At 44.8% G+C, this 22452-nt stretch overlaps 1 protein-coding gene across 1 annotated transcript in view; it reads right to left on the bottom strand.

The window, feature by feature from the left end:
* Nucleotides 1–17994, bottom strand: part of TYK2 (tyrosine kinase 2) — a 523599-nt gene extending 505605 nt beyond the window's left edge. Inside the window, exon 1 of the mRNA XM_078640035.1 lies at nt 17740–17994. The gene's annotated coding sequence lies outside the window, so the exon portion shown is untranslated. The remainder of the gene's footprint in view (nt 1–17739) is intronic.
* Nucleotides 17995–22452: the final 4458 nt, after the last annotated feature.

Genomic DNA, 22452 nt, shown 5'->3' with positions numbered 1-22452 from the left:
GTCACAGGGCCCTGTGACACAACTGAGCAAGTATTTTTTTTGGGGAGGGGAGGGGGTACTCCACCACAGCCCCACCCTCCTCTCGAAGACACACACCTGTTACACGGGAGGTACCTTGTACCTGCTTGCATTAGGGCGCCTCGTATCCTTGCTGGGTCATCGCGATTAGCATCGAAGGGTAACCAGTATAATTATAATTTGTGTCTGTCACACTTCATCAGCCATCTCGCTGCCTGGCGCTGCGTTCCATGATAACTGCATCTCGGTGGTGGTCATCACACAGCTCAAGGCAAACATGCCACTCTTTCAACCACAAACCATTGGTATCCGTGAGGATAGGCGCCCACACAGGGGCTGTGGGCACTACCAGAGCTGGCTTTAGTTACGGGTGAGCTACGCCCAGACCCAGGCTGCCAATCTTTAGAGGGGGAAATGGAATTGTATGCATTGATATTATGAAAACAGCAGTGCCCCTCTCACGAGACTTCGGTGATTCATGCTTTGCTAGCCCCTTTTCTTGCCCTCCCTTCGCCCTCTCACTACTGCTGACAAACACCAACAACCCCACACCACTTAACAGAACTAAGCTGTGGATGATTCATGTGGCTCAGGGGAGGTCTACTCAGCCAGGGACTGATCACTGAACACCAAAGGGGCTCCCTGCTCCCTCGTTTTATTCACCAGCAGCAGCAAGGACGCCACATTATTTTCCGGCCTGGACGCTGTCCTAGCTCGGCTCTGAGCGCTATACAAATATTTCAATACGATACAATACATACAATGGAAGAGAAATGAGAAGTGATAACTAGTGCACAGTAAGGGAGCTCGCACACTTTTTATATCAACCAACCATTTTGTGCAGACCTCGCGTTAGCCCTGTGTCATTCACAGAGTGAAGAGTTCACAAGTGAGAAAAGACTTATGGGACCAGGAACTTCGGTTCTTCTGTGTGATAGTCGGACGCCAGGACTGTGAGAATGAGATCTCTCTTTCATGGTATCTTCGCACAGATTTGGATCCAAAGCTAAGTACATTCCCTGCACAGAGCTGCACTCGGCGTGTACCTTCTGCAGGCCATGTGCAGTAGAAGACATTTTCTGCTCGGAGACCGTCTTATACACCAACAAATTTGCCGGTTGCTCCCTGCCCTGAATCATCTGCAGTTAGTGCGACCCGTTGAAAGGACTGAACACACGCAGCTGTTGCACCGTGTCATTCTGTAGAGTGCTTTGATGCAGTACATGTATTAAAAACATGAAATAATAACAATTAAATATGCTGACGAAGGAAACATGAGAAAGAACTGAGTTGTGATAAATTACTTAATGTGACAGCAGCCACCTTTGGTCAAGCTATTTAATACACCTTTAAAAATACATTTTATGGATGTAAGACCGAATGCAAATCACATACACAGCAACTTTGCAAACCGGTCTAGGATGGAGAAAGCGCTGCCAATGTGGGCTTAAGAGACAGAGCAAAGCATAAAAGCTACCACTACACAGCTAGCTCTATGGCCCTGTGGTATTGACAACTAGGCTGCAGGCCTGCAACAAAAGGTATGCACGTTGATCCCACTGAGCCTATTTTGCCGGAGTCGCGATGTAAAGCTTCAGCCTAGATTTGGTGCACGACTATACTAGTGTTTGTATTACGAAGATACATTTTAACAAACACTGCCTGGAGCTACAAATGTGGGCAGTTAGTGCCGGCACTACTCAACACACGCAACAGACTGCCAAATCTGAAGCACACGTTTATCCCGACCCGGACGATGAGTCTGGGTTTCATTTTCAATGGTTATTTATCTACTAATGTTAGGTCTATCTGTAATCTGAGGATCTAAATATTAAAACACAGATTACATCGAGTGCAAGTTTATAGATAACTGGAAGTTATGGCATAGTATTTCTTTTCAAACACATCGCCTCACATACATCGTTTTAGGTTCGTGTACACTGTTTATCATCAAAAAGAGGCCATTCATTTAGAAAGAGGGCGTTTTTCACACCCATATGGGCGCACACTTTAAATCCCACATTTTACGACAAGAGCTGATAATAGAAGCATAGCCACTGAATGCTTGAAAGACCTACTGGAGGGATACCAATTACGGAAAAATCTAAAAATATTATTGAAACATTTAGTAATCACGCGCTCATTATGTGAATTGTGGTTAAAGAAAGAATTGAAGGCACTCTGGCATATGTAAATAGGCATAAACTGAGACAACATCCCAATGGGAAATTGTTTATGGCAGATTGGTTTTTCATGACTATAAAAAGAGACAGTGGAATGGCAGATCATTTTTATACGATTTTAAAACCAGGTTACAGAGTTCCAGTTTCGTTAGAATAATCATGATTTAAATACCTGGGTGAACCATCTCCATGGCTTGTGCAAACAGTGCCTTCCACAAGTTCCACATGATTTAACCCATCGATTGCTTTTATTGTCCTTCAGCGCTAGCAGCGAAAATGAAATAGCTCAAACCATTCGTTAAAATAGCAGTGATACGATGGTTTTACAGGGCTTTTAAGTATCTATTCGTTTTTTAACTAAAATGAGATGCATTAGCAGTTGCTTTTTTAATAAAATTGGTCAATTAACTTTTATCTTAATTTTATGTTGGACTTGTAAATGTATCTTTAATTGTGTGATTACATGATTTTCACTGGCACGGTTTAAAGGGCATTTAATACTGGATGCTAGTAATGTCTTCTATGTAACAGAAGTTTAATCAAATAGGTTTATAACATTATACACCATAATACAACCCACATACAAAGTTCATGAGATAGCAGAAATTGCGCAGATTAGCCCAAAGTGAAATAAATAAATAAAAACACAGACAGGACTGACAGTTTCAGGCGCAGCCCATCTTGCACGGAACTCAGTCATGCTAACTTTCCTCTTAAACCCAAAAAGAAGTCAGGTTTGCATAACAAGTGCACCAAGAATAGAACTGGTAACTTCTATTAATGTCCGAGATTATGTGGACTATGAAAAACATATCCAGAACACTTTATGAATCATAGCAAATTGAATCAAAAAAGCTACATTGTTCAAGAACTGATAAATCATCTATACACAACATTAAACAATTACACAGCAATAACCATTGCTATGGTAAAGTATACAAGCAAAGCTTTGCCCAGTGGAAAACAGGCGCTGAGTAAGATATTAGCAAACAATGAAAATATGTAGACATACGTTGAGGAAAAAAACATATTACTAGATTCATGTAATACAAACCTCTTTCTATTGTCCCTATATAATGGGTACAAAGATATGCACCCAAATCGCTTTGAAAATATTAGCACGAATGAAAACCCACAGGTCAAGTGGGTTTCTGAATTGGCATCAATAACAGGTAATATATTAAAACAAAATTATAATACGCAGGAGAAACCATGTTGCTCTACCAGGGTAATAGATTGTTTGAAGGCAGAAGCAACATTTGTAATGTATTCAATAAGTGAGGATTTCCTAGATTCTATTTTGTTGTAAAGTGCCCTTTGTGTGTGGTCACCCGCTACTTTGTGCTGATAGATGCTGTGGTAATTGATCTGAAAGTGTGCTGGGTCCTGCTAACCAGGCCTAGCACCAGTGCTCTTTCCCTTAAACTGCAGATAAAGATTGGTAAACACAATTGGCAAGTACTTTTGCACCCCTGTAAGGCCCTAGTATATGGTACCAATGGTACCCAGGGCAAGGATGCAAAATGGGTACCAGGGCTGCAGCACTTAATGTGCCACTCGGAGTGACCCAAATAAAACAGAATTCTGCAGGTCTGCCATGTCAGTCCTTCATGAGTAGCTTGTCTGCTCGACTTCGACCCTGCACACACCATATGTGACAGTGTCAACTCACTGCATCGAATATATGTCAGGCACCCCTAAGGCAGGCCTCCTATAGCCCAGGAGGCGGGATACATTATATTATATGTGTGGGAATATATATGCAAGCATATATTGTCCCGTGGCAGCATTCTATACGCAATTCTACAGCAAGGGACCGGCGGTCCATTGGATAACATTGGCTGGCATATGGGCTTTCCCTATGTGTTCAGCTCCATGATGGCCCAGCCGATTTCTTTCCTGCTTGGTGTCCAACACCATGCTTTTTGACTCAGACATGATGGTGGTGTTGAGGTTTTACCAGCATGTAAATAGGTGGTACTTTAGACAGTGACCACCAAGTTAACCTGGTGTTCTCATGCCCTGCAGGCTTTTTCAAAGGTTTGAAGCCAAGACAGAAGTCTGACCTCATGCTGGGGAGTGTGTGCCGCTCCCAGAGGCCAGAGACAAAGACCTGTGTGAGCAGGTGGTGGCTCCTTCACCTACACAGGATGGCTAGTGATTAGACCGGTGCAGTGGTGAGCCTCAAAGGCTTTACTGGCACCACTGGACAAAGGTACTTGTTCCCCACCAGAGGACAAAGCCTCCCTCTGCCCCAATCACTGTTTTTCGTGGGCAGGGTAGGAAATTAGCTATGCAGGAGGCATCCACTTCCACAAGGCTGAACACACCTCTAGGGTGTTGCAGCGGATTTGCACAGTCGGGTATGGTTTTGGCCATCTTGAATTAATAATAATAATAATAATACTGAGCTTATATAGCGCCTGATTACACTAGCCAGTGTGTCCCCGCACTTCCAGTGGCCCAAGTACTCCCCAACCAAAACTACTGACCCATAGAATCAACTAAACCCTAGGAAACAGCAAGGTTTTAAGCTCCCTGCGGAAGGCTGACTCCACAGGCTCCATACGGAGCATGAGGGGAAGAGTGTTCCATCTACGCGCCGCCAGGTAGCGGAATGATCTGCCTCCCATTCTCGCCCTTCTAATCTTGGGAACCTGCAGCAGAGCGGCACCCTGCGACCTTAGTAGCCTAGTAGGCTCATACGGTGTTAGCAAGCTATGCAGGAAGCTGGGTCCATTCCCCTGAACAATTTTGTGACTGATACATAGGACCTTAAACTGGATTCGCTCTTTAATAGGCAGCCAGTGCAGTGCCCTCAGCGCCTGTTTGGCAGAGCTTCTCCTAGGGATCATCAGTATCAGGCGTGCGGCAGCATTCTGTATATACTGCAGTCTCTGGAGACACCTCGCACTTGCTCCCAGATAGAGGGCATTCCCATAGCCCAGCCTGGAAGTAACCAAGGCATGGACCAGGGCCCTCCTTGCTGACACAGGGAGCATGTCGAGTGTTTTCCTCAGACTGCGAAGAATGCCAAAGCAGGTGCCTGTCACCAGCTTAGCATGATAGTCGAACGAGATTTTAGAGTCGATCCACATGCCAAGATTTTTAACTTGATCCCTAGGAGCCGGCAGGGGCACTAGGTTCTGCGGCCACCACGCAGTGGTCCAGACCGATGGGGATTTGCCCACTATGAGCACCTCCGTTTTATCCCCATTCAGTCTGAGACAATTCTTGGCCATCCAGCTAGCTAAATCCTGTAGGCAAGCCACAAATCTACCCGCCGCATGCTCAGCTGGCTGCGTCAAAGCCACAACCAGCTGAGTATCGTCGGCGTAGGTAACAACCTCCACCCCATACTGTTCCGTGATAGATGCTACCGGGGCCAAGTACAGGTTAAAAAGGGTGGGGCTGAGGCTTGAGCCCTGCGGGACCCCTTGATTCAGGTCAAAAGCCTCTGACCTGGGGGGGCCCCTGCTCAACACAGAAGCTACGCTCATGGAGGAAGGATTCCAGCCATTTCCAAGCCATCCCTGCCACACCGCCACACCACCCTGCCTCAGACACTGTAGCAGGGTGTGATGCGCCACAGTGTCAAAGGCGGCACTGAGATCCAGAAGAATCAGTGCCGCTGTCTGACCCTCATCCACGTGTTTGCGCATGGCCTCCGTGGAAAATAGGAGCGCAGACTCTGTGGAGTGGCAGGCCCGAAATCCTGCCTGTGTGGGATGTAAAAGCCTGCGAGCCTCAATATGTGCCGAGAGTTGCTGATTGACCAGCTTTTCAGCTATCTTAGCAAAATACGGGAGAAGAGAGATAGGCCGTAAGTTGCTCAGCTGGGTCATACTAATACGGGTTTTTTTTCTTAAGAGGCAGCACCACAGCTTGTTTCCAAGTTATCTGCACCCTGCCAGATTCAAATGATATCATTAAAAGGTGTCTGATATACGGGGCTAACACCTCAATATTTCCTATTAGAATTCACGCAGGAAGCCAGATTTTACCCCTCTGACTACTTTGATAAACAGCTCCACCCCAGGAACCAAAAAAGCGCTCAAACTGTGCTCTTCCAGGAAAACCTCCCCAGATGGTTCCCTGCCTATAAAACCCGTCCTAGCCTCAGCGGGAAAGGTAGAGTAGATATCATGCACCTTTTTATAGAAAAATTCAGCTATCTGATTGCAGGATTGCACTGAACCCACACCCTGTTCTCGTGTGGATGCCAAAGAAGATATTGCTTTGTAAACTAGGAAGAGCTCCTTAGCAGAACAGTCTGCTTTTTCAATCCCCTCAGCATAATAGGCCGCACGAACTTTCCTTATCAGGACATGATACCCTCTCAAACCCTGTTTATACGCCCTCTCAGGGGCAGGTGAGTAGCTTTTTCTCCATATTCTTTCAAGGCGTTTACAAGCCGTCTTAGCTGCTTTAAGTTCACCATTAAACCATGCTGCCGATTTAGTTCGCCGCGCGGGTCCCATATTGGACCATGGGGCCGTTTTATCGAGGACACGCTGAATGCGATGGTTCAAGGCTACACTAGCCCCATCCGCATTCAAACCTAGTCCGTCTGGAGGACCCTCCTGAATCAAGGATGCGGCAACATTTTCAGGAGAGAACCTGGCCCACTTTCTCTGTCTTTTAGTGGTGCCACCCCTATCCACGTAGGTATTACCCCTGGAGCATTCAAAACGAAATGGCACAATAAAATGATCCGTCCAGATCAGCGGTTCCGGAGGATCAACCTTCAAGACTTCCCAGTTACAAAAGATAGGATCTAACAGGTGGCCTAACCGATGTGTGGGTAGTTCAGATTTTAAAACTATTTGCAAAGTACCTAGGTCTTGACGAGCTTCCTGGGCCTGGATATTAGAGGCATCATCAAAGTGCAGATTAAAATCCCCTAATAGTAAAAATGTATCGTAACGCATGGCCGAGGGCAGTACATTTTGTATAAGACTGGCTAAGAACTGAGTACTGCCTCCAGGGGCTCTATACACCAATAGACCTTTAATAGTGAAGGTATTGCTGATCATTATGGAGAAGACGCCCGCTTCCCCATCCAAAATGGGCGCCGGCTCCAAGGAGCAGTTAATGTCATTCTTATAGATCACCGCAATCCCCCCCCTCCCGCAGGTTCTATCTAGCCTACATATCCCATAACCGGGGGGCAGAGCTTCCAATATTTCAGGGGCTGAGTCCTCATCCAGCCATGATTCAGTAATAAATAAACTATCCAGCTTCCTATCCTGCAGTAAGTCGAAGACTTCCAGCCTATGTTTCTTAAGAGACCTACAATTAATAAGAGCACCTCTAAGCTCTCTGTGGGTTCCTTCACGGCGTGCGCCACAAGTAAACGAATGTCCACAGTGGCAGCATGCCCTAGCTAGGTCACCCCCACTGAGTTCAATACCATGCCTACATTGCGGCATAGTGTCAATGCGCAAATCAAGCAACTCCTGACGAGAGAAGGTGAGGGCAGCCGTAAATCCTCCAGGGGTCCTGGCCCCAGGCCCCATCCGGCCGCGGACGGGCGCAGACGGGCTTGTCTTAGGTACGCCTTCGGCGCGCCCGCGGCACGCCCGCTGCGCGAACGCTGGGGCATGTGGAATTTATGCTTGATCCTCCCCTGCAGGCTAGAACGCTAACTCTCCCACCCGGAAGTGCCTGACTGCCTACCACGCCCTCCGCGCAACGGTACTAATTACCGCGTCGGACCGGGGCGGGTAGGTCGGGTCACCGAGTCCAGGCAAGCCCCCCAGGTAGGTCTGAGTGCTATACAGCACAGTACAATGTAAAAATAGAAAAAAAATGAACCGTTTAGGCTAGAAATCATGCTCTGGCTAGTTTCATCAATACTGGGGTGGATTAGCTGCAGGACTAGATCCCATTGGCACACCCAATAAAACCCCCTAAATCCAGGTTTTAAGGGGCACCCCATACACCAAAACCTTAGATTCAACCTGATAACAATAAGAGACAGTTTCAAAGGCAAAACAGGACTCCACGAAGACAGGCACTAAGCTCTGCACCTGTGGCAGCCACCCTGCACCTGCTGGATTTCGACTCGACCAAGGCATGAGGCCGGTTTCACAAGGAAGGCAAAACACTCTGCAAACTCCAGACCTCACAAGAACTCCTTAGGCTAAAGGCACTAGTCCCATGCAGTCACTCGGCATGCACAAACCCATAAGTCCACTACCTGTTCCCCGAGCCGTCTGGCGTGGCCGCTCAAAGTTCTTGAGAAGTGTTTTCTCAGAACTGTAGTCCCGACTCTTAGCGAGGCACAGCTTTCTACAAGGGTCCTCTGGCTAAAAATTTCCTCAATTGGAGTGCTTGCAGGTACCAAGGCTTGTTGGGTCTCAGTCTGACCAGCACCTGCTTTATTAAACCCTTCAAGAGCAGAGCTTTACCTGCACTAATGATCATCCACTCTTGTGGCTCCATCGCAAAGATCTTGCATTCGTTTTTGCCCTCTCTTGGCACACTTGCCAGCTCCTCTGGCCTCGGATCCAGTTCAGCACCATGGATAGCCAAGAGCACCTATGCACTCGAGTCCCCCAAGCCAGGTAGTTTGGATCTGCCTGGAGACTCCAGATCTAGGGCCAGCTCTCTGCTTAAGTTCCAAAGAGTTTGCTCAACTCGCCTCGCAAGTAGCTTTCTGATAAGGTAACCATTTAAATCCCGCAAGCCTGCTTGACAGGTACATTTGATAGCTAAACTACACCTCTGCACCCCACTCCTCTGAGCAAGGTAAGATTGTGCTAGCTGTCATGAACTGGTCTAGGGACTAACAAGACCTTAACTCCAAGTGGGTTCCCTTGAACTAATTCTCTAAGTAACCGATTGCATATATGTATTTTTCCCATTGATCGCAACGTTCATGTTTTCACATTGCAAAGTACTGATTTAGTTAATGCTTTAAAATTGATAACTCCATTTATACTGTATGTATTGATTTTGTTTTGTTGTATAACAATATATAAAAATCAGAGCTATTTTTAAAAAATGGTGTTGGATTTATCCTGAGTCATGTCATTTACTCATCGTCCATGTTGGTGAGGTGAAATGCCTAACACATGTTCCTCTAAGTAGGCTGTCTGTTCTTTGCCACTTTACCAGGAATGAGATAAGGTGTACTAAGAGAGTACCTGTGGTCCATCTTTGTGTATTGTGCTAGTATTACATGGGAAGGCGACCCTGCCATACCACATAATACTTTCACCCTGCAACAAATGTATTCTCTTTCAATTCTGCCCAACAAAGGTTTTCTAAGGGTGAAATAGAATTGTAAGCGTCATCAAACCAATTGGGACAGTTGAATCTTGGTTAGCGTTCCTTCACAATCACCCCTCACATTTCCCCATTTGGGTCTGCCAAATGCCACTGCTAACCGATACAAGTTTGATATTTTAGACTACTTCAAGCCATCTCGAGCTGAAAGGAGGACTAAACAAGCCAGTTTCATTATGGTTTTTAAGTATATGGGATTGTGAAAGATTCTGCTGGTCTTAAAAAAGTCAAAATTGTCACCAAGTGGTAGGCTATTATAATTAAGGGATGATGTTGAAAAATAAGTACTTTGCCAGCCACAGACAAATACCGGCACAAGCTCAGCACGGGGTTCAGGTACCTTAAACATTCAGTAAGGCATAGCCTGAAGCTAACAGGCACTGAATAAAGGATGATGTTCGCATTCAACAAATCATGGTCCAAAATGGACGCACCATGGAGACATTGTAAAATACAAGACAGAAGGGACTGATTTCTAGAAATGAAGACATTTCATGACTTCATTTTATATTTACCTTTTTGTTCCAATTAGTCCAGTTCACAATTCAACAAGCGCAAATAAATGCAAAAACACACGAATGGAGACAGGTGACGGAATTGTGCATGCGTACGAGTTGCAAATTCCAGGCAATTTGCATTGGTAATTGCTATTTAGTTCTGTAAACTGCCGGGGTCCATGTATTGAAAAGCACTTCTTATTGGAACAAAAACACAAGCTTAAAATTCAGAATCCCAAGTCTTAATTTCCAATCTAATGATTTTGATTTAGAGAATGTTGTCCTTCTAATCATCTAATGTAAGCCTCGGCCTCAAATGGGCTCTACATGCCAATCACTTGTTCAAGTTGCCAGGATCTCGTAGGTTTTGGACTCTCAACATGTACACTTTCAGATATGATGCAATTCGCTGAGCCAACCCTATGATTTAATGAAGGCCTGGGTGAAATTTTAATTACACCAGTCTAATGCTCCTAATTTTGATTCACGCATGTTACGCGATATTGCCAAAAAGACACCATTACGCCACTTAACGTAATTATGTGTCATTTATAGTAACATCTATTGTTAACCTAGAGAAACAATAGAAAGCGAGGTGCTGCTGTTCGAGGTGCTTTTGATTTTTTCCACTCGAAATGTACCATCACGTCAAAAATTGACACAAAGAGGCATTGCACCTAAAAATATAGCACAAAAACAAGGAACTGTGTTTCACGTAACTTAGTCGAAATTGTATTTAATTACGAGAAAATTAGATGAATTTCACGCACCCTTAGCTACCAGCAAATCTATCACCCTGTTGTTTATAACGTTGTATTTGTCTCATTGTTCTTAATTTGTTTTTCCATTTCTAAAGCACAATTTGAAACATAAAGCCCCTGTCCATTGTTAAAATGCAGAAAAAATTGGGTTTCTGGGGGTTAGACTGTCATGCATTGCTACAACCCACCCAGTTAAGACCCCCACAACTGAGGTATTCACATGACCTTCGCATCACAGAGCTTCAACCATACAGCGAGTGGCTATAAACTGTATTTGACTTAAAATCATCTTTTAAACATTGGTCACACGGTACAAAAATCCCACTAATATGACAATCGACACAACATATATGTATACTAAAACACAGAGATTAAAAATGTTTTAAATATGTGATTATTCTTACTTCCCACTGCTCTTACTACTTGTACAGGAATTTATATAGCGCAAATCACCAAGCGGTTTCTAAGCGCTTGCTTAGGGAACCCGTCCTGGTATTCCCCTGTGAGATAACCCAGGCAGGGTATCCGCAAGGTGAAAGCCAGGCATCCCGCCGCGAGGGGCCGTTGTGGAGATTAAGCAAGCTATTGCCCAGAGTCGCAGAGTGTGAACCCGTGAATTGAGTTGGCACTGGAGCGAGAATTGTCGAGTCCATGGACATTTTAGGACTCAAGACCCCGCCGAGCCGGGAATTGAACCCTGGTCCCGGGCTGATCTCTGCTTCCAGGTCTGCCTCCTCTAACCAGTGAGCCACACTTCTCCACATACTTAACTGTACATGTGTAGAAGATTTTCCGATAGCCAGCTTTTTTGTTTACTTAGGACCTGTAACTTTATTCCTTAAGAGAACATGCCTTTATGAGAATTTTTAAACATATTATTTTATTTGCAACACTTAAATGCGTGGGAAATGTATCATAAAGTAGCAGTTTGCACTAGAAAAAATACCATTTAATCAAATTTACAAAACTTGTATCAGAAAGAATCAAATGATGCATAAGGGTCTTTCAAAGATGTAAGTGTAATAAACCAAAATACCTCCACTATTGTCAAAGACGTTCTCTTTGAATTGTTTTTCAAAAATATTTGATCTTTACATTGAAGATCAAAAACATGTTACTTGAATCTAAACCGGAGAGAAATGTTAAACTATGAGAGTTATTGGTTTACCTCAAGTCATGATGTCTGTATTTATCAATTTTCCTCTTCAAAAAGAATATGAATAAAACGGAAGTCGGAGAAAGTGGGGCTAAAAGTGAATTAAAATACACCTACCACAGCTATCATCATCACATTTATGCCATGTTGCTGCCTTAGTCAAAACATGCATGATAAGTCTTATTTCACTACACTGTCTCTTTTACCCTGAAATGTAATTCCCAGCTAATAGTGAAAGTGGAAAGGTAAGTTGTCTTTAAGGAAATTCAAGAAGGGCAGGAGGATACCTTCTTGTGCATATGAGGAAGAGCAAAGGATTCTATGATCTAAGAAATTATTGCTTGTAAGGAAGGATAAAGACAGAAGAGTGATATAAGTGAGGCAAATTCATTTTTATCATGGCAACCAATCAATCTTCAAAACACTTAAGGGGATATTCACAAAGACAGGTGATAACTATCGCCACCATCAGTCATCGCCAGAAAAGTTAACCCTGCCTAACCCTAATTAATATCGCCATGTTAGCGTGGTACATGGCGATATTAACAGGGAAGGGTGTCAAAACCCACGTACTAATCATCGCGATGGCGAATTAAAATCCTGCGTTAGCCGAAGATACATTGTGAATGGCCAATTATTGCCTGAAAAGTCCCATCATCACTACTTTTAGCTCCCGGCCCAACACTGCCCCTGCTGGAAGCCAGGTGTCACAGTGAGGCTGGAAGCATGGTGACCACGGCAATCAGCGTCCTCTAAGTCTGACCATTTATTTTAACCAAAAATACTGTCATTTTAGTGGTGCTAACTTAGGCAGACACCTTCCATCTGGAATACCTGCATCTTAAAAGGCTCCTGGCTGTGTTCCCTTCCATACTGCAGGTAGTCGTCCTGCTTAACACCAGAAAAAGGCAGGTGTAAAATTCCTGGTGCTAGGGCAAGTTATCCCCTTTTTTTGTTTTGCTTGGCTGATCTGGCAGTTTGTTGTGAATGTGGTGTTGTGGTTTTCTTGTATGTTTTTGCACGGGAACACCTACTCTGCATCGCATTAGTGTTAGTTGGAGGTGTCCACCATGGAGATACATTTTGGTACACCCACTGGGGGCTGAGATACCAATAAAAAGAAACCGGAAATACTGAAGTGCGAGCCTCAGATGTCTTTTTTAGCCCATGAACAAGGGGTTTGAATACCCTAAAACGAGTTGGCAGCAATAAGATGAAAGCAAGCAGGAGGGTAAACTGCAATGGATAGCCGCATGGCAGGGTGTTGTCGAGTGCCGTACCAATGCTCCAGCGCACTCTTGTTGGAAATATATATATATCCAGAAACTTAGGTGCTTGCTATTAAATACGGTTGTCTGTCTGTCTTTAGTTTCCTTCTTGTAATGTCTGCATTTCCATACTTTCTAGGCATTTTAATATGCAATATCGCCCACAATGTGTCACACTTATAGATACTAGTACACCACTATGTTACATTGATTCCAAATAGTTTGCCAGCTTCCTACACATTTCAAGAATAAGCTGTTAACTTAATAAGCATTTACATTTGTTTTAAAAAGCAGAGGAGTTGAGGTTTGTTGTCAGAAGAATTAAGTGTTTCATGTAGAGTTTACAGAGATCATTTCCAATGGTTAATTATAATATGTACTATTTGGCCGGTGCCCAAGTTACAGATTTGGGCAATCAGATGAACAATGATCTGTACAGAGAAAATAATGTCAGCCATTTTTTTCTCAGAAGGACATTAAACCAATCATGTGAAGCATGATTGGCAGAATTGACGAAGTAGTCCACTCAAACCCCAGACACATGGTTGGAGTAATGCAGTACCTGCAGCGTCCATGAGGCACTGTTAAATAGAGAACACCCTCAGTCTGGAAGGGTAGGGGTGATTAGAATGCGAAGCCCAAAGAAATGGTTTCATGACCCCCCCACTAACAAATTTGTATCTAACCAGAGGCCACAGTCCAAACCACAGAATACATTCTTGGGACCGGCCAATGGGGAGCAGATATTTTTTTATTGCTATTTTTGCAGAAAATGAATGACACCTACATCAAGTATTTCCAGGTGAAAGGGAACACATAGGCACTTTTTATAACCTCTTTATTTGTTTATTAACTGTGATTCGTACTGTTTCCAATTATTTTACGTACTGGTTAACAACTGCATAGTTGTTGTAAATCGTTGATAGTCTTCCCCTAATGGCTTAACTACATAACTAATCTGAACATCACTCCTTTCACTCACTTCTGTCATATGACGTGCATTTACTGCCTTATTTTACTTCCCCCAAAGTAATTTACTGTTCTCGTGTACGTTCTTTATCTACTAATAATTATATTAATTTATATTTGTAATGTGATTAATATGCTTCTGTAACAAATGTATATTTTAGCTTTTTCTTTTGTAACACACTCTGATGCTCATCCCTCCACTGCATAAGGAATACAAAGCCTCACAATAAGTAACAGCGAACTTAATTATATTCATAAGTACATATAATGCTTGCAACCACGCTCTAAACTGTATTTCATTAACAGTGCATACAGCATACTGAGTTTATATACCCGCATTCCACTAGTCTGAGATGGATGAACGGCTGAGTTAGCCCAACCTGGGTCCAAATGTGGGATCCTTCCTCCTTTTGGGGGGTGGGTGCTTCAACCATCTAAATAGCCATACTGATTTTGAAGGAAAAGTCCACACAAAGAAAAATCGCAGTGTGTGGGGAGGGATAGGGAAATGCATGCATGTGTGTGGGTAGGACTGTGATGGTCCCTGTGCGCTAACGAGTTTGTCACAAATGAATAGGTCTTAAATTGTCTTACATGTTTATGAATTCTCTTCAAAGTACCTTTTCTCCTGTTTTTAGGTTCCAACTGGAATGCAGGTATATTACACAAATGAATCAGTGATTCAGTAGAACCATCTGGTCTCACTCGTCAAGCTTCAAGAATATTAATATGCAACTCAGTGAGGCTAAAACACTTACCTAGCATAGAAATATGCCCATTTGCACTACTGGAAAGCATATTTTCCAATACCGTTTGAGATAGAAACCTAAGAATAGTTTGAGTAGTAATCCCTGGAACACCCAAAAGAGCTTTAATGCTAAACCAGTATAAGACTGTGCGACATACAATACTCACAGACCATCCCTCCCCTATAACTCACACAGTAGACTATGAATGTGAAACTCTAATGAGTAAACTTTTGATTAAAAAATGACATGATGCTAGGCTCTCTCAATAATTGTAGCTGGGATGTGTGAAACACACAAGAAATCACGAGCCCTGCCAAATTAAAGTGCATCCTGTCGTCTGAGTCTTGAGTCAAGCCACAGTTGTTAAACTATGGCAAACTAGTAAGATCCAAAGAACGTCTATGTGTTCCGGCACAAAATAACATACGAGATACATTTTCAGAATTAGCTATAAAATGTTCTATAAAGCTGTTGGATTCATTTGGTGTACGTTTAGGTTCAATAAGCCTTGTGAATCTATCTGCTTGTTAGTGCATGCTAAAAAGATTAATCAAGATAATCCCCACAGTAAATAATGTTACGGAGTTCATGTCACAACCATGAAGAGGGTAGAGAGAACAATTACTGATACCAAAGTAGCAAGATTGCACAGCTACAGTAACAATGTACTAAGAGTCTGCTTTAACAGTTCGATAAAGTAAAAAAATGGAAGCAAAGCAATAGTTTTTTTTTTTTAAGGGGGGTGTCCAACACAGTTCCAAGACGTCCAGTTCCTTGTCAGATTTTCAGGATAACCAATGAATATGAAAATAAGGTGTTTTTTTTTTAGGGGGCGGGGTGGTTAGATTCAATGTACGATTACTGATACCCTGAAAACGTGTCATGCATCAAAGTTGAGCACCTTGGTCAATCTCTTTGTGAATCCCACATGCTCCTTTTTCTCATGTCCACCTCTTTGAACACTTGGCAGAGCTAAACCGACAGAGTAAGAGACACATTCGATAATTTTGCAGCAAAAGCAAGGCAGTGCAAGCAATTTTGGAAAAATAAATGCCCAGAAAGGGCATCTAACAAAACTGCGAAAAAGTGCCCGTGTTATTTATACCAATAAATGCATTGCTGCTAGAATACAGAACGAAATATTTAAGACGTTTTATAACGTCCTTCGAGATGTAGAGAGCAAAAAAAGCCACAAGCCTCTTAACGGTAGACCGGAAGAATGAAAGACGTGCAGCTTCTCAGCCTCAGGATAGCGAACGACAGAAAAAACTTAAGTATCACGGTTCCAAAAGCGCCTACAACTTGCGATGAGCGAAAGAGCTAAACATTATACTGGGAGGCTTAGTCATATCTCGTGGGCAAAAGGCAACGTCACCGCCCACCTCAGTGTGAATCACCGCGGAATACAATAACAAATGGGGTATCCGCGACACTTCGCTAGAGGTCGTCATTACTGACATTTAGGAGGGTGGTAGAAGGTTTGAACATTCTGTATGTTGGAGGCAGTGACAGTCCCCTCCCACTCCCCTTTTTATTAAGTGAAGGGAGGTGTGTGCTTGTGGTATGAAATCTGAGTGAAAGAGGGAGTTCAGTATTTTAAATTATCTCAGTTTGCTATTGACCAACAACAGTGTGATTCTGCTAAATTAACGTCACCTCCGTGTGCCTGACACTGCAAATATGTGTGACGTGTGACATGTTTACAGATTTGTGTGATGAAAACGTGTAATGTAAAACAGTCGTGTCTGTGTGCTGATCCAATTTCATGGTCATGTTTCCCTAGCAGAGTTATCCAGGTTTTAATAACCCTGTCTCAGCCAGACTTTTCTGTGTTGAATGTTTTATTTGAGATGCTTCAGCAGCAATAAAAACAGTTAACATCGCTCTGCCGTTTCTTCGGGTTTGTTATGCGAAATTTCACATGCTCAAAGTCAATTATAAACGCAAATAAATGACAATGTGTAGACAAATATGACAAAGTAGATTAGTTTAAGGAAGGAGGCGGGTCGCTTGGCAGATACCCGTTTCTCCACCAACAGAACCATCTGTAAAAAGCCCCGAGAGGTGTTTAAGTTAAAATGTACAGTCACTTTTGATGTTGACGGTCCTATAAGATGTGATATGTGACCAATTCTTATATGGTCGCATCATGTCCAAAAATCATTTTGATATAAGTGATTTGTTGTAAATAAAACATGATTTATTAACTAACACGAACATATGAGCATTGAAGGAACAGAAAAATGCCGACCTTCGCCGCCCTAATAGGGACATAGGTCCAACCAACACAAAGTATACCAGAGCCACGGCCAAATATCAAAACTGCAATAATCAATTTATGAAAATAACACATTTTCTTTACAAGTGCACTACGATTACACCCTAAATAAAAACAAAGTGTGTATTCACTCTGTACCACAGATAAACAAGGCATACATCAATCGTGAAGCGCACAGGGAACACATGAAAAACACTGCCATAAAGCGAGCACCGGTGGAGTCACAAGGCAGGCGCTTGGTGGTAGTCGCAGGAGGTTCTGAATTTTGTCCAAGCTACGCCACCGCAGTATCGTAAAATAACTGTCACTGGTGGCACAGGCAGCTCGTGGTGGCCCCCAAGGGTGCTTGCCATAGTGTTCCTAATGGTAACAGCTGTGGGCGATGGAGCCCGCTGTCTGGTGGCGTCAGACCCCTACAGGTTGGAGCAGAAAGGTGGGGATACTAGCATGCCCTACTACAAGTTACAGAAGCGGGACCACCTCCCACTATGTTGTGGCAATGGGTCCTCCTGCTCCAAGCGATGGCAGCACCAGGATCAAAGGCAGATGGGACACCCAGCCTCTTACCTTAGTCTAGTTTGAGTAGTTCCTGTTCAGAGTTTCGCCCCCTCCCCAGTGGGGCTCATCCCCTTGCAGGAGCAGGGCTTGCTGTCTAGCAGGAAGAGGGTGGTCAGGTCTACACCCCCCTGTCGTTTCCTGCCCGCGTGGGCTGCCGGGAAGCAGCAACGCCTGCAGTTCTTCGCCAACCACTCCGCTGCATTGAGCTGCCGCGCGACGACTGACAGGCCGCGAGCGCGCGCCCATCTTCCTACAGCGACTGCCTCGCGCGTTCGCGGGATGCGCATGCGCACACTATATTTATATTAGGTGCAGGTTCAGAGTGCTGATGGCGGCGCGTTTTCCTTTCTTTTTGCAGTTTTATACCCTAACGAAGGTGTTGGAGCGCTTTCCATTAGCACCAGTTACAATCACAAAAATAATATATTTGACCACCACAGACTGGCTTCCCAGTTCCAACGTCGCCAGCTCTGACTTTTATTTATTTTGTAGTATGCACGGGGAGATAGTGATTTACCAGTATAACAGTTGCTGAGCCCACGCCGAGGTTCGAACATGGTTCTTCAGCTTGAAAGACTGGAGCTCTGGCCGTAAGACCACTTCTTCTATGCCGCGATCTTAAAACCAACAAGTGATATGACCGTGGTAGAACTGATACGATTGGTGTGGCCTGAAGCAGATATTTCTTACGATGTACCAACGTTTATTTTCGAGTATAAAAATAATTTTAAAAACAGCCCTCTATGAATAACTGTGCTCAAGCTAACAACCCATAGTCCTAGAGAGGATGTGGCGTGCGGCCAAAGCTGCTGACTTTGGAAGTAAAAAACAGTTTCGATTCTCGGCAGCCGCTCAACATCCTGTGTTTCTGATCAACACTTAACCTCTCAGTGCCTTAATAAACAAGCATTTGCAATGCAGCAGGTCTCCTTTCCGTGAGTTTGAGTGAGCTATTGGTACTGTAAATAACAATGTCTTTTATTTATGTTTTGATTTTTAAAACATAAATAAAAGGCATTGCCATTTACAATGCTAATAGCTTAAACTCTCAAAGCACTGAAATCCCAGAGCTGGCAGGGCTGTCGCTGGTCTGCCGCTGCCTCTGTAGCAGCCTCTGCGCCAGGGTGTCATCCCTGCCTCGCTGCTCCTTATTCCAGCCCGCAGTGCCGCTGCTAATGTTCACTGCTGCTCTCCATTGATTTCACCCAAGCAAAGAGTCAGCGCCATCGCTACAAGTAACATTTTAAAAAACAAGCATTTGCAATGCAATAGGTCTCGCATTAGGAACGTGTGAGCTATTGGTATTGTAAATGACAAATTTTTAAATATGTGTTGGCTTTGAAAATATCTAAATTAATAGCATTGTTATTCACAAAGCCAATAGCTTACACTTTCCTAATTCAAGTCCTATTGGCTATGGCAATGCTTGTTGGTAGCAAGCAAGGACAGTGCTGTTGTGGTGCTGAGTGATGATGTGGTTGGGCTGAGTGATGTGGTGGTGTATTAGAGTGATGTGGTGGTGTATTAGAGTGATGTGGTGGTGTCCCAGAGTGATGTGGTGGTGTCCCCGAGTGATGTGGTGGTGTCCCTGAGTGATGTAGTGGTGTCCCCGAGTGATGTGGTGGTGTCCCTGAGTGATGTGGTGGTGTCCCTGAGTGATGTGGTGGTGTTCCCGAGTGATGTGGTGGTGTCTCCGAGTGGTGTGGTGGTGTCCCCGAGTGATGTGGTGGTGTTCCCTGAGTGATGTGGTGGTGTCCCTGAGTGATGTGGTGGTGTTCCTGAGTGATGTGGTGGTGTCCCTGAGTGATGTGGTGGTGCCCCTGAGTGATGGGGTGGTGCCCCCGAGTGATGTGGTGGTGTCCCCGAATGATGTGGTGGTGTCCCCGAATGATGTGGTGGTGTCCCCGAGTGATGTGGTGGTGTGATGTGGTGGTGTCCCTGAGTGATGTGGTGGTGTCCCTGATTGATGTGATAGTGTTCCTGAGGGATGTAGTGGTATCACTGAGTGATGTAGTGGTATCACTGAGTGATGTGGTGGTGTCCCTGAGTGATGTGGTGGTGCCCCTGAGTGATATGATGGTGTCCCTGAGTGATGTGGGGGTGTCCCGGAGTGATGTGGTGGTGCCCCTGAGTGATGTGGTGGTGTCCACGAGTGATGTGGTGGTGTCCCTGAGTGATGTGGTGGTGTTCCTGAGTGATGTGGTGGTGTCCCTTAGTGATGTGGTGGTGCCCCTGAGGGATGTGGTGGTGTCCCTGAGTGATGTGGTGGTGTCCCCGAGTGATGTGGTGGTGTCCGTGAGTGATGTGGTGGTGCCCCAGGGTGATGTGGTGGTGTCCCCGAGTGATGTGGTGGCGTCCCCGAGTGATGTGGTGGTGTCCCTGAGTGATGTGTTATGTTATGTTATGTTAAAAATATTTATACCGCGCTCGGTCACCAAACGGTTTCATGGCGCTCATAGACAATTGCGGGGGGAACAGTGCAGCAAAGTTACTCAGTAGGCTAGCTGGAAAAAGTGAGTTTTGAGAAATGTACGAAAACAAACATAGCTGGGACAAAGTCTGAGGGAAATAGGGAGGGAATTCCACAGTGTGGGGGCCAGGAAAGAAAAACACAAGCCTCCATGCTTTTTGCGTTTGTACCTTGGAACAATCAACAGGTTGTGGGAAGTGGATCGGAGATCTCTCAAGGGGGCATAACGCTGAAGGCTGGATGTGATGAAAGCAGGAGCTTGATCAGTAAGAGCCTTAAAGACAGTACAGCCAAGTTTGAACATGCATCGATAGGCCACAGGGAGCCAATGCAGTCTCCTTAACAGGGGCGAGACATGTTGATGTTTGGGCTGATGAAAGACCAGTCTTGCCACCTGGTTTTGCACCAGCTGCAGCCGGTGAAGATGGTAAGCGGGTATTCCAACATAGAGGGAGTTAGCGTAGTCAATACGGGAGATAACAAGAGCCATGATGACGAGAATGAGTGCCTCGGTGGTAAGGAACCTACAAATTTTGCTTATCCTGAGCAGATGGAAAAAGCAGGATGATGTAACTGCATTAATTTGAGCCCTCATAGACAAGTCACCTCATATAATTACGCCTAGGCTCTTTACCGAATTGACAGGGCAGGGCGAGGACCCAAGGGAGGGGGGCCAAAAGCTAGAGTTCCAGGGGTTAGCTGGCCCACCCATCAGCACTAACTCCGTCTTGTTAGGGTTAAGCTTCAGCTGACTATAGTGCATCCACTCAGAGATCGCGAGCATGGTGGATTGGAAGTTGGTACAGGAGGAGGGGGTGGGATCGACAGGAAAAATCAACTGTAAATCATCCGCATAATTAAAAATAGTGACCGGGGTATGACGAAGGGAAGCTATAAGAGGTTGCATGTAAAAGGGTAAACAAAAGTGGCGACAGAGCAGAGCCATGTGGGGGTGTCCCTGAGTGATGTGGTGGTGTTCCTGAGTGATGTGGTGGTGTCCCTGCGTGATGTGGTGGTGTCCCCGAGTGATGTGGTGGTGTCCCCGAGTGAAGTATCCTCTTAATAGACCTGTAAACAAAACCCGTGTTATGCATTTTACATTGATTAACAAAGCATGGGATGTTTATGAAGAGAGACGAGTGGGCACAGATCAATACCGCAATGATTGTCTTAGCCAAGAATGGAAGTATGTCTGCGAGATGAAGAGAGGGTGGTAAATTGGATGAGGAAGATGAATGAATAGGAGACAGGAACAGTAAGCGCGGGAGATGCGAGGGAGAGAGGAAAGAGGAGGAGAGGGCCGAGATCCAAGATCAGCGAGGGAGGAGGTTGGAGATAGGCCAAAATTCATAGGAGCAAAAGCAGCAAGCAACAGAAGTGAGCCTGTATGGAAGAGAAGAGCCAGGGCAAACAATATGAAACAACAAGGTTGAAAGCGAGAGTGAGGGGAAGAAACAGAGGTAAGGAGAGAGAGAGCTGGATGAAGAACAGACCATGAAAACAAGTAAATAAAGGCTCACGAGAGCGAGGCCAGCATGTTCGGGAGCGCATTCCTTTGAATTCTGATGGGGGGGGCGGAGGAGCGGGGGAGCGGCTTCCTTTGAAGTCTGATGCCAAGGCACAGACAAATGGTGGTGAGCGATGTGCACGCGGGGGGCGGGGGAGCAGCAGCCTTTGAAGTCTGATGCCGAGGCACAGACAAATGGTGGTGTGTTATGTGGCTGGCGATAATGTGCACGCGCATAGATCACATGAACTGGATGCGATCCGCAGCCGTTTTAGTAGACTTTTCTTTTCCGCTTACTATAATCTCGCCGGAGCAATGCGCAAGCGCATTGACTCAGGCGAGACCTAAAAATCATATGGCTATTTTACGATGTTGCTGGGAGCGATGCCGCCCGCACTTTGGTTGGGGTGAAATCATGGACGAGAGAACTGCATGCGACTGCCATGATTTTATGTTAAAACCGCCAACAAGTTGGGTGAGCCATGCTCAACAAAACGCGCAGGCGCCATGATTTAATGTAAAAAGAAATAAAAAAACTACGAGTTAAGCAAGCTGTGCGCACCTACCGCAAGTGGTGGGTGTGGCCCCATTATGTAAGTGAAAGCACGCATAGCGCGCTGCAAACACAAATAACAAAAACACAGACCCCATTCCTAAAGCTGACGTCCCACCAGTGGTGTTTACATTAATTAAGCAAAGATTTCTTGCTAAGGTCTAATAAAAGCTATAAAGTAAGGACACAGTA

The sequence above is a fragment of the Lissotriton helveticus genome, chromosome 1_1 (genome assembly GCF_964261635.1).
Source record: "Lissotriton helveticus chromosome 1_1, aLisHel1.1, whole genome shotgun sequence".
Taxonomy (NCBI): Eukaryota; Metazoa; Chordata; class Amphibia; order Caudata; family Salamandridae; genus Lissotriton; species Lissotriton helveticus.
Note: the sequence above shows the minus strand (reverse complement) of the source record. Positions and strands in the feature narration are given on the sequence as shown.